Genomic DNA, 19,491 nt, shown 5'->3' with positions numbered 1-19,491 from the left:
TGAGTGGGCCTTTCTGGAAATTGATCCTGCAGCTTCAGTCAAGGCTTCAGATGATGCAACCCAGATGTTGAACCAGAAACACCCAGTGAAACCACGCCTAGATTCCTGACTCTCAGAAACTGTGAGAGAATAAATGTTTGTTGTTTTAAGCCCTAAATTTGGGGGCAATTTGCTATGTAACAATAGGTAACTAATACAATAAGTTAAAATGCAACATTTGAGAAATTTAGATCATAAACTCCTTGATAATAATGTTATATTTGTCCTTTGGGAGAAAACAAAATCCTGAAAAGAAATCTCTTCATTTTGTTGTGAGGATGTAAAATGCATCTTCCAGCCACATTATATTCAGTTTTCAAATCACTTTTATCCACCCAGTTACCAAGGACCTTGCTTATACATTCTATTAGGATAAAATGATTGAAAGATAAAGATGTGGTAATATCTTCAAAATGTTTAAACCAAAAGTCCAAAACCAACACCTTGCAGCATGATTTTTGTTTTCATTCTCAGTATTCATTTGCATTTTATTTAACCCAAGTTAACAGCTATCTAGGTTGTACATTTTCCATTAGACCTTTAAGATCCACTCTTTTCTTTTCTACCTTAGTTTGTACCTTGATGCTGGCCTTTGGAGACTGAATCAATATGCCCCTCTGCCCTCTAGCTTTCTCTTGGTTTTAGCCAATGGATGAGCATGCAGGAGACCAGAGAGTGAAAGGGGAATAAGATGAAGGTACCTCTACCATTGACTCCTTCTCTGCCATGGATTGGCTACTTCTCTTCACCCAAGACCATACTCCAGTCAGGCAGCCCGCCTAGCTCTCTCCCATAGCCACAGCTGCCCCCCAGGGCTGAGAAGCGGTAATGCTTCCTGCTGTTGCTAATCCTGGGGTGCTTCACCATTCCTCAACAGATGAGGGAAACCCTACTCACACCTTTTTAAATACTTATTTTATTTGTTAATGACTTGGCTTGAATGTGCCAATGTATTCCCTACCAGGGCTGAACAATACACTAACCTTTTAAAATGTGAGATTTCCCAAAAATGTTAGAATTATCACAGTCATCTTTAAAGATCAGAATATCTGGAATGCTGGGTCCATATTCCCAAGCAGCTGGCATCCGTGCCCTTTTGACAAACAGTGATCTCTCCAGTGACCCACCAGTCCCCACTATTGCCTATTGTGCAACTTGCTTGATCAATTCCAAACATGTGTAGGATCTGCTTGCACCTTTATCCTTATTGGAATCTGTGAACTCGAGCTAAACTGTGGCAGGAGAGACAGTGTTTAACACAAATCACTTTATGTAGTGTGGAATGTTGGTGCCAAGAAGTGATTCAGACAATAAAGACAATGGCAATTAAGTAGACGGAACATTCATTTCTGTGTATGAGAAATTATATAGTGAACTGGACCTTGACACCTCTCTTTGAAGAACAATACCACACTTGAAACTTTATGGGGTATGGGCTGGTTAGGAAGTGTAGTCATTATTCACACCATTGCTTGTATAGGAAAATAAATTCTGGGATCCAAACAACTGATTTAACAGTAACATTTTTATGATATAATCCATTAATTAAATTGGTAGCCTCTTTATAAGTAACTCTAAGCATCAAAATAAGTAGATTTTAAAGAAGGTACATCCAAAAAAAAAAAAAAAGTCTAGGATCAGTGACCTTGATTCAAAAGATTTTAATGGTAAAATATTAAAATCTGGAGGAGAAAATGATCTTCATTATCAGCCACACAATTTAACATCATTATGAATTAACTAATCAATGCAATTAGACAATAGAAGCTAATGGGGTATAAGTATTAGAAAAAAGTCAGAATCATCACTCTTTACAGATGATATGAGTTTAAAGACAAGAAACCCCAATTGACATAACAAGTACTCGAAGCAATACCAGAATTAGTAAGGTGATGAATTACAAAATTATTTTTAGAACCAATGACTGTTTTATATGTTCATACATTCAGAAAATATTTTCCAAATACTCATTATTTGCCATGCAACATTCTAGATATTAAGGATACAGCAAAATAAACAAGCCAGATAAAGCATCCTTGCCCTTAATAAGGAGTTTATCCTCTAGTGAGGAAAGACATACAATACATAACATGCAAAAGTAATACACACAATTAAATAGGAATTGGTGTTAAGGATAAAATAGAATAAGGAAGGAGACTATAGGGTATGAGAGGAATTATAATTACACATAGGTGACTAAGGAAGGTTTTGTTGAGAAGATGACACTGTGCAAAGGCCAGCAAGCTATGGCTGTATCTGCTGGATGATGGCACCAGGCAGAAGGTACAGCAACTGCAAAGGCTCTGAGGTGGGCCCAGTTAGAAATATTACAGAAGGACTATTCCATCCACAACAAACAAGAAGAAAATAAAATACCTATGAGTAAATACTAAAAGAAATGTCTAAGATCTTTATGAAGAAAACAATACTGTGTAGAGAAAAAAAAGCTAAGCACATGAAAAGTGTATCCACCAGGGTTAGATAAAGGAAGAAGAGACGTTATACTATGAAATGAAGAATTGATTATAGAGTGAAACTTTACTCACTGGCGGAAGGAGCTGGAGAAGTAAAGACTCAAAACAGGAAATTTTAGGACCAGAAAATGTCACTCCCCAGCTCTCCTGAAGCAGTATCCTGGATGTAAAGTCAGAGCATTCAGAGGAATTGAGAGGCAAGATACATACACCTGCTGAAAGTGGTACCATGAAGGGAGACTAGCGTCTCAGCCTCCAGAAGGCCATTGCTTCCACATAGCTGTCCCGTCTGTGAGCTCACAGCCAAATATCTGATGGTGGGACTGGGCTTGCTCTTGGTCAGCAGGGCCAGAGTCAAAAAGAAGAGCAGAACATAGAATGGGGAAGAGTAAGAACTCACTGGAAACAAACTAGACACCACAGGTACCCCTCGTGACTTCGAACCATGACCACTTTCAGAGACAATGGCTGCTGCAGCAAATGTACCTTCCATGTCCCACATACATTTCCCTTTTGCCAACTTCGACCTGGAACTACACAGGGAGGGGGATTCTGGAAAACAGCCAACTGGACATGAAACCTTCTACCGGAAGACAACTTGGACAACTTGGGCTCTTAAAATAAAAAGATTTCCTGGCCGGGCACAGTGGCTCACGCCTGTAATCCCAGCACTTTGGGAGGCCAAGGTGTGTAGATCACCCAAGGTCAGTAGTTCGAGACCAGCCTGGTCAACATGGTGAAACCCTGTCTCTACCAAAAATACAAAAAAAAATTAGCCGGGCATTGTGGGGTGCACCTGTAATCCCAGCTTCTTGGGAGGCTGAGGTAAGAGAATCGCTTGAACCCGGGAGGCAGAGGTTGCAGTGAGCCAAGATCGCGCTACTGAACTCCAGCCTGAGAAACAGAGACTCTGTTTCAATAAATAAATAAATAAATAAATACATTCCATGTTGTAGAGATGTCGATCACATCTAGTATTTAAGTTTAACGCAACCCCAAGTGCCAAAAGAATTTCAGGGAAGTGGAGAGAGTTGTCAATAAATGTACCAATAAAGTTCCACTAGAAAAATTAAAATGTAAGAATAGTCAGGAAAAATTTCAAAAAGAAAAGGGGCATCCGACTAACAAGATGTTAAAACATATAATAAAATTACAAAAATTAAATCTGTTTAGTATTGGAGAAAAACCTCATCAATGCAAGAAAATGCTTGAGAAACAGATCTAAATACATATGGGAATTTTAAGGTAAAACTGGAATTTCAATTCAGTAAAGAAAAGTGAATTTGAAAAATGATGTTGAAACACGTTTGAGGAAGACCTTAAAGCACAGGACAGAAAACCTAGAAGCCAAAAAAGAAAAGACTAATAAAAAGTGACTACATTAACATTAACTAATTCATATGGATTTTTTAAAGGAAAAAAAATCCATAATAGACAAAGTTGAGAGACCCACAGTAAACATTGGAAAGCATATGTACACAAGAGCTAATTTATTTTGTTTAAAAAGAATTCATACCAAAGAAAGAAAAGAAAAAGGACTAAGACAAAATTTTAAAAACAGAAGATCAGCAACGCAATAGGAAACTGGCGATATGTATCTATACGATGTTTACCAAAAATACATAAACAGCCAATAAACTATTTGAAAAGATTCAACCTCATTGGTAATTAAAGAAATGCATGTTAAATGAATCATAAAATGTTATTTTCCACCAGTCCAGTGAGCAAATACTAGAGAGCTTGATCTACCCAGTACTACCAAGAGTGGAGAAAGAGGCACCTCATACTCTCCATTCCTCAGGTCACTTCTATCCCTCACGTAAGTGACTCCCCTGGATTGGTTTGTCTTCCTTTTATCTCTTCACTCCAAGTATGAATTCAGTTCCTTTCCTTTTCAACTCAAAAGGCAGCTAAGACCAGAATGTGCTGTTAAACAAAACTTCATGAGCGATTGAGTAGTAGTATAAATAGAGTTTGGAGAGTAATTTTAGCTGCTACAAAACATGGTTACTCACATCTTGACCCTACTCCTAAATTCCCATCTTACTCTTAAATGTCTTCCGTGAGACAGAGGCCAGCTTACCCCTCATAATCCAGAATCTCTAGGTTTCTCCCATCCTAAGCTCCATAAAAGCTTCAGCCTCAACCCCAGGAGGGCCTCCCTTACTCCATTCTGAGGACACTCATTTCAAGCTTCAGGATGACTGACAGTGGGAAGATTAACTCTTTTTCAGTAGACAAAATCACTGAAAGTAGTCGATGGTTATGTTTTTCAAAATCTGTTGATCAGCATCATGTGAAAGTTATTAATAGCTCATTTTATTCCATATTTAGGGAAAAAATTTCTTTAACTCTTCAAGCATATAACTGTCCATCTCAAAATACATTAAATTCATAGTCCTAAATTGAACACTTAAAATCTTCCATTATAGCCTCTGAAGTCAGATCTATAGTGACTTCAAGTTTTTGTCAAGAACTCTACGTGAGCACTTGCTTTACACTCCTTCTGATAACGAAGCCAAACCAAATTTGCTCCAAGTGTGAACTAGTAACTCCACTGCCTCCAGTAACCAAAAATGAAGGACGCTCCGAAGGGCAGTTGTCTCAATAAAAGACAATTTAAAATTCCACCTTCATCAAACATTCAGCTTTATGTTCATTCCAATTTTCTATACTGTGCATACATTATTTCTATATTTGGAACAAATTAATGAATGTCCTTTAAAATAATCCTTTAGTCATTTGAGTTTAGAGGACAAAGCATATTTCCATGAGTATAACCATTCTGAAAAACTAACCATCCTCTACAGAATCAATTACAGACAAACTTGGGACTTGATTAAGGTTCATCTTGGGGCTCATTTGTTTCTCCTTTGGATCTCCTCAGCCCTTCTTCCTGAAGCATCTCTTCTTTCTGGTTCTTAACTACTCACTGAGCTGTTAAACTAACCCAGATATAACCCAGTGCCTTCTCTATTGTGTTACAACTAGGTTTCTTCTACCAGTAGCTGTGATTTAAATCAGAAAATCAAAAATGACACTAAAATTTAACAAAAGCACCTTTTGTGTAACACAGGGGACTTCAGACATTCGTGGTGCTGCAAATCTCACCACTGAGTCTATTTATAAGCTTTCTCCTTCCCCTCACCTTCCATTTGCTTCTTCTATTGCTACAGATAGAAAAGAGAGTGCTCTGATTTTGTTAAGAATTCAAGAGCAGAGGCTGGTTGTGGTGGCTCACACCTGTAATCCCAGTACTTTGGAGGCCAAGGCAGGAGGATTACTTGAACCTAGGAATTCCAGACAAGCCTGAGCAACATGGCAAAAGCTCATCTCTACAAAAAAATGCAAAAATTAGCCAGGTGTGGTGGCATATGCCTGTAGTCCCAGCTACTCAGGAAGCTGAGATGGGAGGATTGCTTGAACTTGGGAGGCTGAGGTTGCAGTAAGCCATGATCATGCCACTGTACTCTAGCCTGGACAATAGAGGTAGACCCTGTCTCAAAAAAAAAAAAAAAGGATCTCACTTTTGAAAGAATGCATTCATATTGCAAATCAGGCAATCAAGACAACTGTAAAGAAAATCTCACAACATGGAAATGAAGACCCATCCCCCATTTATCATGGCCCACAGCTGGCAACAAGGAAGCTTAAGATAAGCTTTGTGACATATTTTAATAAATCTTCACAAATAAACCATCGCAACTCAACCCATGCTATCTTTTCTTCTCTTTTTTTTTTCCACATAGTTTTCCTACCTCTGTAGGTTTTCAAAATAAAGAGCTCTTTTCTCAGTCATCATCAACAGATACTACAAGAACGGCAGATGGAATACAATCTGTTTAGTTTAACTGAAGGTAGGCCCTTGTTCATAAGAGTTCTGACACTGTTTTATTTACCTTCATAAACGTTTTCCCTTGCCCACAAAGGAAAGTACACATATTCATAGTGGTCTTTCTGCAGAGCTTTCTCTTTCATGATCCAGAAGGGAAATTTCATGTTGGGGTATAGAAGAGATGAAAATATTTGGCAAAAGTTTGAAAACGTGATAATAGTTTCAAAGATTCAGGAGATAAGATTAGGAAGTTTGCCGAACATGTGAAGAATAAAGCAGTGCATTAATTAAGGAAATTTTATTTGATTTAGGAAAGATTTCTTCATTAAACATGTCTATGCAATTGCACTTCCCAAAGTAGTTATGCTATTAAATGAAATATTTTGTCTTATCCATAGTGTCCTTGCATATGCTTTGACCATTTATCATTATTATGGCAGGCAGCCTCTAAAATAACCCCAGGAATCCCTACTTCTTTAGTATTTCCCAGGTGACCTCTTCCTCTTGAGTAACTTGTTCCTAAACAATACAATACACCAGTGTTGCATAGATATCATTTCTGTAATTAGGTTATATAAGACTGAGACTTGCCTCTGGCTTACAGACTGTCTCTGTAGCTGGCTTTGATGAAGTGGCCAGCCATGTTAGAGAAGCCCACATTGCAAGGAATTGAGGGTGGCCACGGGCCAACAGTCGCCTAGGAACTGAGGCACTTACGTTCAAGCAACTGAATCTTGCCAACATTCACATAAATGAGCTTGGAAGTAAATCCTTCTCCACTTGAGCTTTCAAGTGAGACCCCAGCACAGAGAGACCCTTTGATTGCAGCCTTGCAAAAGACCATGAAGCAGAGAATCCGGCTAAACCATGTCCAGATTCTTGACCCAAAGAACCTGTAAGGCAATAAATATATGTTGTTTTAAGTCACTCATGATGAGCCTCAGAACGTGCTACCCCAAAATGTGGCATGTTGGCATATTGAGTATTTTAAGCTGGAGGAATTTGAGAAAACAGCAGAAATAAGAAGGTCTCTCTGATCTCTCACTTCTCCCCGACACAGGCCATTCAAGAATTTTCTGACCTTTTTCTAAAGTAGTTCATAAGACCGGCATTCCAGAGTGGCCCTCCCTATACCTAAAGGAAAGGAATGAAGACACAGAGGTGCCAAGAAGAATCTCAATAAACAGGTCATGCTGAGTTCTCTGTCCCCAAGTTTATTACCATTCAATTGCACTTTTTTGCCCTCCAGTCATACAACTCCCCGAAAAAATATACAGATTTCCCTGTTTCTTTGGGTCTTCATTTCTAAAGGCTCTTGTATCATATAAAACTTATTTAAGTAAGCCCGTATGCTTTTCTCTTTCTTTTCAGGTTTCTGTAAACCGTTTATTTTATTTTATTTTATTTTTACTATGCAACAACAATGTCAACACTTGTCATATTACTAATCACTTTCACAATGGCTTCCTGAGTGTAATGAGCAATCTGAATTAGGTCTTGTGTTACCAGTTGAAGATGGTGTTCTTGTATTCCATAAATGGATACCTTTCCTAGGGTCAAAATTATTAATGTCTGGAGCATTCAACTGAAAAATCAGGACATCCATCATACTTTCAGCCTTGATTTCAGCATGCATATGTGACTTGGTCTGTTTTATCTGACTAAAGCCACGTGCTGCTTCACCTGAACTTGCAGGGAGGGTGAGCACTAGGTTGGATGCTTTTCTCTTATTAATCTGTTTTTTGTTATAGGGGTATCAGCCATAAACTTTGCAATGGGAGAGAAAAGAAACCTCTTCTCTCCTACATTATACAACAATAGACAACTAATACAAGCACTCATTTCTCTTTTTGGAAATATCCATATCACCCACTATTTGCTGTAAACATAAGTTACTACATACTTGTGAAATGACTTAACATTTTATTTCTAAGGGGGGGAATTTAGCAAGGCCTGTTTGTTCAGATTCTTCTTGGTGCCTCCGTGTCTTCATTCCTTTCCTTTAGGTATAGGGAGAAACTCTCACCATCTGGGAATTCTGGTTCAGAATGTAGGCAGGGTATTGTATTTATAATTATTAATTTGGTGCAAAAGTAGTTGCGGTTTTTGCCATTGAAAGTAAAGGCAAAAATCGCAATTACTTTTGCACCAAGCTAATATAACTTACTTTGGCTTTGATTATGATGGCCTTGTCCACATTTAAAATGAAACTATCTGAAAGAAGTAACTCATATACAAGGTTATCAATTTACCTCTTTATCTGAGTATATGAGTCAGTTGTTTCGTTTTAGACTCCTCTGAAAGCAGGTTTTTATAAAAAAGCACTGGGTCTCTCATGGGGTAGAAAAGCTCAAAGTTATAAGCTCAGAAAACAATTTCAAAATCATATCATGTGCTTGCACTACCTATTTCAATACCAAGAGAAATGACACTCAGGAGATACACAAAAATTCACATTCCCCCCCTGCTTTTTTTTTTTTTTTTTTTGAGATGGAGTCTTGCTCTGCTGCCCAGGCTGGAGTGCAGTAGCGTGATCTCGGCTCACTGCAAGCTCCGCCTCCCACCACCACGCCTGGCTAATTTTTTGTATTTTTAGTAGAGACGGGGTTTCACCATGTTAGCCAGGATGGTCCCGATCTCCTGACCTCATGATCTGCCTGCCTCGGCCTCTCAAAGTGCTGGAATTACAGGAATGAGCCACCGCACCCGGCCATATTCCCCCTTTTTGTATTCTTTGCCATATCTTTTTACTATGCTTGTTATACACAACTAAATTGGATTGATAGACATTATGGAATCAGGCTTATACAGTAATTTTCTTTGGTTCCATAAATGAAAGATGCAAACAGTTCTACTGATGGATGAAATGTAGTAATGGGGTTCATTTTTCTGCAGAAGTTCTCATCTGGGACTTTTCCACCACCATCACCAGCAGCCCAGGGTAAGTTTGGAAATGCTTGTTTGCTTGTTTGTTTTTGACAATGACTGGGCCATGGTGATCTTTATCTCAGACACCTTATTACTCTTCTGTGCTCTAGGCTTTGTCAGCACACTTCTGTCAACAGATACATATAACCAACGTGGAATCTTGGGAGGAAAATCCAGAGTCTTGATCCCTTTCTTCCCAGAAGGACTCCAGCCTCCTTAAACAAAAGTGTCTACCCCTGCTCCAACAAACTTCAAGCCACATTTATCAACTGTTTCTCAAAAAAAAAAAAAAAAAAAAACAGAAAGAAGTTTAAGTTCCTCCTCACTGAATACCCTAGAATAACTGTCCTTAACTTTTTGGTACCAGGGACCAGTTTCATGGAAGACAATTTTTCCACAGATGGTAGAGGGGATGTTTTGGGGATGATTCAATTGCATTACATTTATTGTGCACTTTATTTCTATTACTATTGCATTGTAATATATAATGAAATAATTATACAACTCACCATAATGTAGAATCAGTGGGAGCCCTGGGCTAGTTTTCCTGCAACTAGACGGTCCCATCTGGGGGTGATGGGAGACAGTGACAGATCATCAGGGATTAGATTCTCATAAGGAGTTTGTAAGCTAGATCCCTCATATGCACAGTTCACAATAGGGTTCATGCTCCCATGAGAATCTAATTGCCACCGCTGACCTGACAGGAGACGGAGCCCAGCCAGGAACGTGAGTGATGGGGAGCAGCTGTAAATACAGATGAAGCTTCACTCACTCACCCACTGCTCACTTCCCGCTGTGCAGCCCATTCCTAACAGGCCACCGACCAGTACCCGTCCACAAAAATCATGATGGGTAAGGCTTACTTACTATATTTTAATGTACCTGGCATTCAGCTAAGCACTGTATGTGTTTCATCTATCATAATACACATCCCAACTCTACGTGGGGGATATTATTAGGATTCTCATTTTACAAACAGACAAACAAAACCTCAAGCTTAGATAGGATAAACAACGTGTGAAGCAGAGTGTCACAGGTTTTGTTTCCCAAGAAGCAGACTGCAGTGGAGACTAGTATGCAGGAGGTTATCAGGGAGTACAGTACTCTTAGGATCAATCCCTGAGAAAGAAAGATGGAGAAGAAAGAAAAAATGAGCTGTGATGGAGCCTCAGCAAAGGCTTCTGCCAACCCCATGGGCCACTCTGCGGCTGGGATGGCCCCTGCAGAATCACCTGAGTTTGGGCCAGGAAGCGTTTCGACCAGTCATTGGATAGAGGCTACCCCAGGAAGGCTAAATGGCCTTGAGCAAGATCGATCTCTTCAGTTAAGGCAATTACTGATGGGGATTGGCAGTTGAGAGGTTTCTACCACTCCCAGCAGCTGAGAAAATACATCCTTCACTCCTGCAATGGGATCTGGGCGGTGCATCCAGCAACCACCACATGCGGCTAACTGCAGTTTAAGTCTGTTGCTCTAGGATGTTAAAGAATTGCTGTTAGGAAGAAAATTGTTATCTTTTGCTTAGAACAGCCTCTTTGGTTATGAAAGGGGAAGTCCCTCTAAACTTATATAAATGAAAAAGAAGACAAAGAAAGCACCAAATTGCCCCACATAACCCAGAAGCAGGGCTGTGGGACTGGACCCTGGAAGCTTTGGAGGTTGTAAGGGCCCTGAAGACTCAAAGAAGAGGAGGAGAAAAGCCCCAGCAACAAGCAGCAGGTGACAGCTGAGGGCATGGATTGCCTGGGAAAGGGTCCCATGTGAGGTTGGTCACGAGTCTAAAATATCAAATATTTAAGTGTAGGTTGTTCGCTATTCTAACATTCTGGTTGGTTGGTGATCCCCCTCTGAAAACTTCAGTAAATGTCTGCCATACAGCACGTCTTTGTTAGTGAAGCTTTGGAGAACTATAGACAAAGCTAGTCCATGCCCACAGAGAAGTAGGGAAGCAAGCTGGATAGTTGAAAAATTCAAAAAGAAGGAAATTATGAGCCTCCCTGAGAACCTTGGAAATACTGGAAAGGGCACTGAATCTTGTACTGCATGTAGGATGGGGATCTATTCAATATGTTTGGCTACTAAAGGAAAGGATTATACTCAGAACACTGGAGAGCTTTGGAATATCCAGTTTATACCTTCACAAAAGAAAAGATGATCATCTTTGTTTAGGAAAGTCAAGAAAGTGCTTCAGAGAGGAATAAGACACATGGGCTGGGAATTGGAGGGGGGGTAGGAGATGTATAGGTGGACAGAGATAGAGCAGGTGGAATAAAAATGCACCCCGGTCCAAGGGAATAGCATGTAAGGCCTAAGGAATAATAGAAACTGTGCCAAAAACTCCAGTGAATCTGGAGTATGGAACTCCAAAAAAAGAAAAGAGAAAAGACTCAGGGCTTTATATGCCATGCTGCAGAGCTTGGCTTTCATTGTAGAAGCTCCTGCTGTCAGCAAGTTCACATCTACCCACTGGAGTAAATGTGGTAGGCCAGGACTTAAAGAAAAAAATGCAAACAAATGAGGCTCATCTTTTTGAAACATAAATTTTACATAAAGATTAGAAGTGAAGGACTTTTTTTAGATTAAAACAGCATGGCAGTATTCTGCAGTAGAATACAAAATTTCCACAGTTTTTTAAATAAAAAATAAGGTTTCAAGTAGATTTCCTGATTGATTTGGTCAGTTCTTGCCATACTCTCTGCCCTCTCATACGAAAGTAACTTTGATGAAACTCTTTTTTTTTTTTCCCTTCTTTTATTTTTTTACAGGAGTCAGAAGTGGAGGGGAAATTTCTGATGAAACTCCTATGTAGGGTGCTGAGAAGTTTTAAGCAGGAGAGTAAAATTATCGTTTATTACATTTAGCTTTGTATTGTTTCTGTTTCATGTGTTTTAATTTTATGTCCTCCCTTCCCCAAATTGTGTTGTAGTTTATAGCATGGCAAGAGGATAGAGAGAAAGAGAGTCAATGACGAGAACAAGATGGAAATGGTGCACATGTGCAGCAGGCTGGCTGCGCAGGATGGACCTTGTGGGACATCTATCCCTTGGTGTTATTTTCAATGGGTTTGTCATTGGTTTGCTTAGTCCCTAACTTTGCTACCTGATTATCTGTTTGTTTGTTGTTTGTTTAAATAACAGCTTTATTGAGATGGGCGCTTAATACCTAGGTGATGGGTTGTAGGTGCAGCAAACAACCATGGCATACGTTTACCTATGTAACAAACCTGCACTTCCTGCACATGTATCCCACAACTTAAAATTAACTATATTAAATTAAATTTTCATAAAAATGAAGTCCTGATACATGCTGCATCATGGATGGATCTCGAAAAACATGCTCAGTGAAAGAAGCCAGCCACAAAAGGCCATATACTGTATGATGTCATTTGTATGTAGGTCCAGAATAGGCGAATCTGTGATCTGGGTTTTATCAGGCTGCCAGTTCATCTATGGTTGAGCAAATCCCAGAGAACTGAGTCACTCTTATTAAAGCAAAAGATTTTGTTCACAAAACTATTGACAACATGTATTAATCTGCTTGATGTTGTCATAATAAAATACCATAGACTGGGTGGCTTAAACAACAGAAATTTTTATTTTCTCACAGCTTTGGAGGCTGGAAGTCCAAGATCAAGGTTTCAGCAGGGTTGGGTTCTGTGAGGACTGTCTTGCTGACTTGCAGATGGCCACCTTCTCATTGTGTTCCCACATGGCCTTTCTTTGCTGCCTGCACTTGGAGAAGGAGAACTCTCTCTCTTCCTCTTACGAAACCACTCACAAGGGCCCCACCCTCATGACCTAATCTAAACCTAATTATTTCCCAAAGGCCTTGTCTCCAAATACCATCATACTAGGGGTTAAGGCTTCAACAGGGTGGGGGACACAACATACAGTCTATAACGCAATACATCCAACATCAAAGAGGAATGTATTCTCCTAGCAGAAGAAAGATGAATAACATACCTTTTCTACCTGAATCACCTTTGTTTAAAAATCCTAATCTGTGTAATATTTTGGAGAAGACTTGCCATTGCCATTTGGTTCAAATTCGAATGGACTCTGGATGGGGTCAACTGCAACCTTGCAATGGGGGGGTGACTAATGGAAGTAAGGGATGAGTAGACAGCAACCACTTATTCAGAAAAAGGCTTGGAAAAGAGTCGAGATTCCTCCTCCTTTTTCTATAGTTCTAGCTCAGAAATCCCTACAAAGGCTTAGCTGCTGGCTGTGGACATTGATCTCTGTCTATCTACAAACACAAGTGGACCAGGCTAGTTCAGAGCTTCAGACACCTGGGACACTGGGACGACCTTTAGCCACAGGGTTGAAAGCACTGTGGGCATGATAAATTGGGGCATTGCATTTGAAAGAGAATAAAAGAGCCTATACAATCCTTTAATCAATTTATGTCTCCTTACATCCTGAAATATTCTCCTAAGAATCAAAGTATGTTCTCAGGAAGGCATGGGAGGGGTCACTAATTTTGGCAGATCCTGACACACTGTGGTTCCCCTGTCCTTAAGAAGAGAAATTTGCATTCACAAGTTTGTGTGGTGAACACAGAATCACAGCCAAGGGAACTGGATGGTCTGTGACAAATGTCTCTCAGGCTGCTGCAGTTGGGGAGATGATATCCGCCTTACTAAGAGGCTGACCTCTCTAGGTATACTAAAGGCAAGGAGGCCTCAGCCAGATAAACACTAGCACTACCCACTTTTTTTGGCCTTCTTTCTCTAAACTGCATAGAGACCAATCCCTTCTCTTATAAAACTACTTCAGGGAAATTAAAACAAAGTAGAGCACATATTCTTTCATATTAATTGCATTTTAAAGGCTATAGTGAGAGTTAGGGAATTCCATAGCCCAGTGAACCATAAGGGTGCCATTTTCTGCCCTTTCCTTCAAATTCTGGAATCTCTAGCTCCTTATGGAGTGACAACAGTTTGTGAACGCAGTGAAAGCCCAGTTTTTGACAAACGCTGTTTTACAAAATAGGTGAAAGTACACAAAACATAATAGTTCATCAATAATTAAATACCTGATGACGAATTGATACTTGACTGGTGATATGACAAATGGAATCTGTCTTTTAGATAAAACAACCTCATAATAAAATCCTTCAATAATTAAAGCCCCTTGGCTAATGCCCAAGACCCTCCTGACACTGAACAGAGTAAACAGCTTTTACTGAGGTCCCAGTGCTTACTCTGAGATACCTTTGTCCTTCTAAACAATTAGCAGCTCTGTAGAAGGGCAACAGAATAACTGTCTGGGTGCCCCTTGACATTGAGAGATCTAAAGGATTTTTTTTTTTTCCTCTAAAATCTACTGTGATCAAAGAAGACTTAAGAGTGTCAAGAAGAAAAACAAGCTAACACAATTTGTATTGAATTTTGAAAAATCTTTCCCTGTAGCCATGGGTAACTGGATAAGAAAACACTAAACAAGTCCCTTTGGGGATATTACATGATGGTATTCAATTTTGTATCCTGCCTCCTGCATTGGGGATTTCTTCAAGATACGAACAGGCTCTAAGAGACAGACTTATATAAATAGAAGCATTACTCAGTGATGAGATTACCCTTGGCTATAAGGCAAAATTACTTCTAAATAGATCATGACATTAAAAAAAATGATTTCTGGTTTCAGTGCTAGAAGAAAGCAGCCTAAGTATTTTAAAGGCTACTCATAAAGCTCCAAAAACTCACATATGAAATTATTTCAGATGCAGAAGGAAATTGTAATGATGAACATATTCAATCTACCTTTGACAGAACCACCAAATTCCTGCCTACACTCCCCACCCTCAATCCCCTACCCAGACATCAGGGCAACATAAGGAATCATATTAGAAAGGGTAGTCTTGATTTATTGCAACAAGAGATGTGGAAGAGAAACTTTACATGATTAGTTAAAAATTTCCCCCACTGGGAGCAAGGCTCCGGTGTAACTCTAAAATCAGAACTCCCTCTGTTAGCAGGCTATGTACTTAATTAAGGTCTGAACTGTCAATGTTCAATATGCTAATTATGTGCTTAAGAACACTGATTATAATTTTTAATCTATCACTCTACTGGATATGGTACCTTCTGGATATATAATTACATAACCAAGGAATCTTAAAATACTCTCAGGTTGCCTTTTCCCAGTCAAGTCACATCGTTCCTGTAGTTAACATAATTTTTGGTTGTATAACCACAAAAACATATTGGGATTCTTCCTCCATCTATGCCAGAAGTTTTCAGACACATCCCTAATTCTTCATCTGAAATAGTCATCTTTTTTTCTTTCTTCTAAGGAATTCTTCTCTACCATAGGCAGAATAATGTCCCCAGAGACCTCAGTGCTGTAAAACGAGTTCCTCCCCTAGTGCGGATAGAAGGGTCAGAGACTGGCTCAGAGAGACCAGAGTGTCTTATCTTCAGTCTAGACTATGACTCCTGGAAATTCCAGGATGCCAGCATTCACAGTCTCCGGGATTTAAAAACAAGCATAAATGTACAAATGATACTCAATGGGTTCTACATTTCCTCCCTGGAAATCTATATTTCAGACAAGTCAGGATTCTTCTATTCACATTAACCATTTCATGTCACGTCTTTTATGGGGAACCATCAATATCTCTTTTCTCTGGAACATATCCCAACTCAGATCCGTGGTATTGTACATCTAGCAAGATGGGCAGTGTGGAGTAAACTGAAGTCATCATGACCTCTGTAACACCCTGAGGCTTCTATTCCCCCGTGGACATTCCATGAAGGGAAGGAACATTCTTCTGACTCAAAAAGTCACCAGAGAGCAGGCAGACTCATACCTCAGCTAGTGAGTACAGCAGGAGCTGCACGACTCACCTCCTGCCTCTTCCCTGATGGGCATGACGGTGGCCAATCTCCAGGACAGTCCCAGTTGAAGCTCCAGAGGGAAAGGAGATCAATCATTCACCAGCTGCCTCCCTGGCCGCAATAGCAAAAGGGAGCAAGGACTCACATGGACCTGTAAAAGGAAAATACATCTCACAACCCTAAAATCACCAAGCCAAAGGGAAAAGTTAGGCTGAGAACTGCTAGTCAGACAAACCTGCCTCCCATTTTATTCCTAAATAAGAAAGCCACAAAGATTCAAAAAGCTACACACCTCCCTCATATTTGTCTACAAGGAAATTCCTTGTGGGCCTCAAGATCTTTAGCCTAAAATGGTTCTGTTGAATTTCACCCTGGCAATGTAAATTGATAGCTTATCTTCACAGGTGCCAGACAAAGGACAGATAGAACTCAAAGTCTTCCCTCTGCTCACCTGAGACAGATGCATATTGGATTCCTTCCTCTGCCCTACTGTTTCTGTAAAAATGCAGATTCACTAAGCCAGACTAAGGCATAAGTGACTATTCCTCTACCTCCCTCTCACATGTAAATTGTGTATTCAGTGAAAGGCTAATCAGAGATTGCAACCATTTGTCTCTTATATATCTATGATCTGAATGCCCCCACACCCCCGCCCTTCAAATTGTCCTGTCTTTCCAGACTGAACCAATGTACGTCTTACACATATTGATTGATGTCTCATGTCTCCATAAAATGTATAAAACCAAGCTGTGCCCCAACTACCTTGGCACATGTTGTCAAGACCTCCTGAGGCTGTGTCATGGGTTTTTCCTTAACTTTGGCAAAATAAACTTCCTAAATGGACTGATACCTGTCTCAGATACTTCTGGGTTCACAGACCCACTGTGATCCTCTTTGAAACTCTGAGAAACTCTTCCCCTTGTACAGGGAAGCTGTGCAAGGAGGCTCCTTGTGAGCAGACGAGGGAAAGGAGCCCTTTGGATTCACCCTGGGCTGAAGGTGGCTGCATAATTTCCTTAGACTGATGAAGCCTGGAACACCTGGGTTTCACAAATGATGGCAAAACAGTATGATGGCAAAACAGATGGCAAAACTGTATGAAGTATGCCATTGGGATAGGGCTCAAACAACCAGAAAACAAAAGAGAAACAGGCGGTGATGAGGACAAGGGGTTGGGGGAGTCAGGGAAAGTTTAAGAGGAGATGAGCCTTAAGTGAGGACAAGAAAGAGAAGTAGGAGTAGCTCATCAGGCTGACTAGGGGGAAGTCGCAAAGGCCCAGAGCAACACAACCACAGAGTGAGTTTGGAGATTGGAAGGTGGGTCCATGTAGCTGCAGAGGTGGTGACTGAAGAGAGGAGAGGGCATCTAGGGGGAGCTCTGAAACCCATTCCACAGGCCCTGGACTTTAAGTCACAGGAAGGCACCATCAGGTTTAAGTGGCAACTCCGTCTCCTGAGATTTGAGTTTAGGAAAGATTGCAAGAGCAGCATGATGGAGGAAAGACTGAGGAGAACAAGGCTAGAGGCAGGGTTCTGTTCATCTGTCCAGGGAAGAGAGGAAAAGGGTCTTTGCTAAGGCAGTGACAGGGGGATGGAGAGAAGTGGACTACATAAAAAAGAAAAACTTCCTCCAAGCAAGAGGAATCAAAACATCTTACCCTAATAAGAGATTTGATGGTTTCCAAACTCATATCCAGCTCAATTAATCTTCACACAAACCCACCAAGTCAAGTAAAGCCAATAGTGCTTTACTTCTAGATGAAGGAATGGGTTCCAGGTGATTGATAAGAGGTACGAAGTTCCCCCCCAAGGAAGACTACACACCCAAGCCTGCACTTTCCCACTATACCACCATGCCTGGCGCTGATGAGCTTCTGTTTTGCAAAGCTGATAACTATACTCAGAAAAAGTACATGTGATTTGAGAGAAATCCCACTGGCAAAGCAATCAAGTCAAGAAAGAGGAATTCTCAAGGAAAGAATAGTTTTTTCTGTTGACCAGAAAAATAGTACTGCTCTGAGAGCCATTTTTAGAACAGTTAAATAACTTTTAAAATTACATGAAAGACCCAATCTTATTTGAGGGTTTTTTATTGTTTTGAAATATTTTATTATTTTGTATTTTCTTTTCTATATTTTAATAGGGCCTATTTTTACCCAGAGATATGATTTAGAGAATTATGTTACTTGGGAGAAGTAAGATATTTTATGTATCTCAGAGATACATAAAAGTGAATTAGCTCCTTGAATTCAGAAATCTGCATACCTGTATCTCTTTGGAACAAGCAATGTTAAGAAGCTAAATACATTAATCAGTGTTCTATCAACCTAAAATTCACATACACTGTAATGAAAGAGTTCTGTGTTCAGCCACTTAACTGAGTATGTTTTACGCTGAAAACATCCAGAGACAACATGCCAAGAGGGAGGGAACAGTAAAGATTTTTATAGCAAACACATGATTTTTGAAGAAGAAAATTCCCTACTCCCTTGGCAGTGACCAAAAAGAAAGAGCACAGGGGCATTTTCTTCAAAGGAGACCTCCAGGTGACTGCTCTAATGTGGTTAGCAGCAACTCATGGACTCCTAGAGGGTTATCCGGACTGAGCTGTGCTAACTAGTGACATGTTTCCTTACCCACAGTTTGAGATCCTCAATCATAAGATCGCAAGGGAAGGAAAAGCACAAGGTACCTGGATAACAGTTGAGAGATGGTATCTGTAAGCAGCTGGTTGCTGTCAGACTAGAACCAGGATATAAATCCTTTCCCAAGGACTGGTCAAATTCTTTGATCTTGCCCAAGCACTATGGAATTGACAATCAGAATATATTAAAGTGAATTATTCTTTTATTTTTATTTATATATTTATTTATTTTAATTTTACTTTAAGTTCTAGGATACGTATGATACATGTACAAAATGTGTAGGTTTGTTACGTAGGTATACATGTGCCATAGTGGTCTGCTGCACCTATCGACCCATCATCTAGGTTTTAAGCCCCACATGTATTAGGTATTTGTCCTAATGCTCTCCCTCCCCTTGCCTCCCTCCCCACAACAGGCCCCAAGGTATATTGTTCCCCTCCCTGTGTCCATGTATTCTCATTTTTCAACTCCCACTTATGAGTGAGAACATGTGGTGTCTGGTTTTCTGCTCCTGGGTTAGTTTGCTGAGCTTCATCCATGTCCCTGCAAAGGACATGAACACATTATTTTTTATGGCTGCATTGTGTTCCGTGGTGTCTATGTGCCACATTTTCTTTATCCAGTCTATCACTGATGGGCATTTGTGTTGGTTTTAAGTCTTTGCTGTTGTGAATAGTGCTGCAGTAAACATATGTGTGCATGTGTCTTTATAGCAGAATGATTTAG

At 40.0% G+C, this 19,491-nt stretch overlaps 1 long non-coding RNA gene across 1 annotated transcript; it reads right to left on the bottom strand.

The window, feature by feature from the left end:
- Window positions 1–6,290: 6,290 nt before the first annotated feature.
- Window positions 6,291–18,911, bottom strand: LOC117094563. The gene is made up of 3 exons (XR_004441583.1): window positions 18,813–18,911; window positions 16,130–16,271; window positions 6,291–7,241 (listed from the first exon to the last, which is right to left on the bottom strand). It is a non-coding gene; the product is annotated as an uncharacterized LOC117094563 (long non-coding RNA).
- Window positions 18,912–19,491: the final 580 nt, after the last annotated feature.

This window comes from Trachypithecus francoisi, unplaced genomic scaffold (genome assembly GCF_009764315.1).
Source record: "Trachypithecus francoisi isolate TF-2019V2 unplaced genomic scaffold, Tfra_2.0 Lachesis_group13, whole genome shotgun sequence".
Taxonomy (NCBI): domain Eukaryota; kingdom Metazoa; phylum Chordata; class Mammalia; order Primates; family Cercopithecidae; genus Trachypithecus; species Trachypithecus francoisi.
This window is presented reverse-complemented; position numbering and strand designations above follow the sequence as displayed.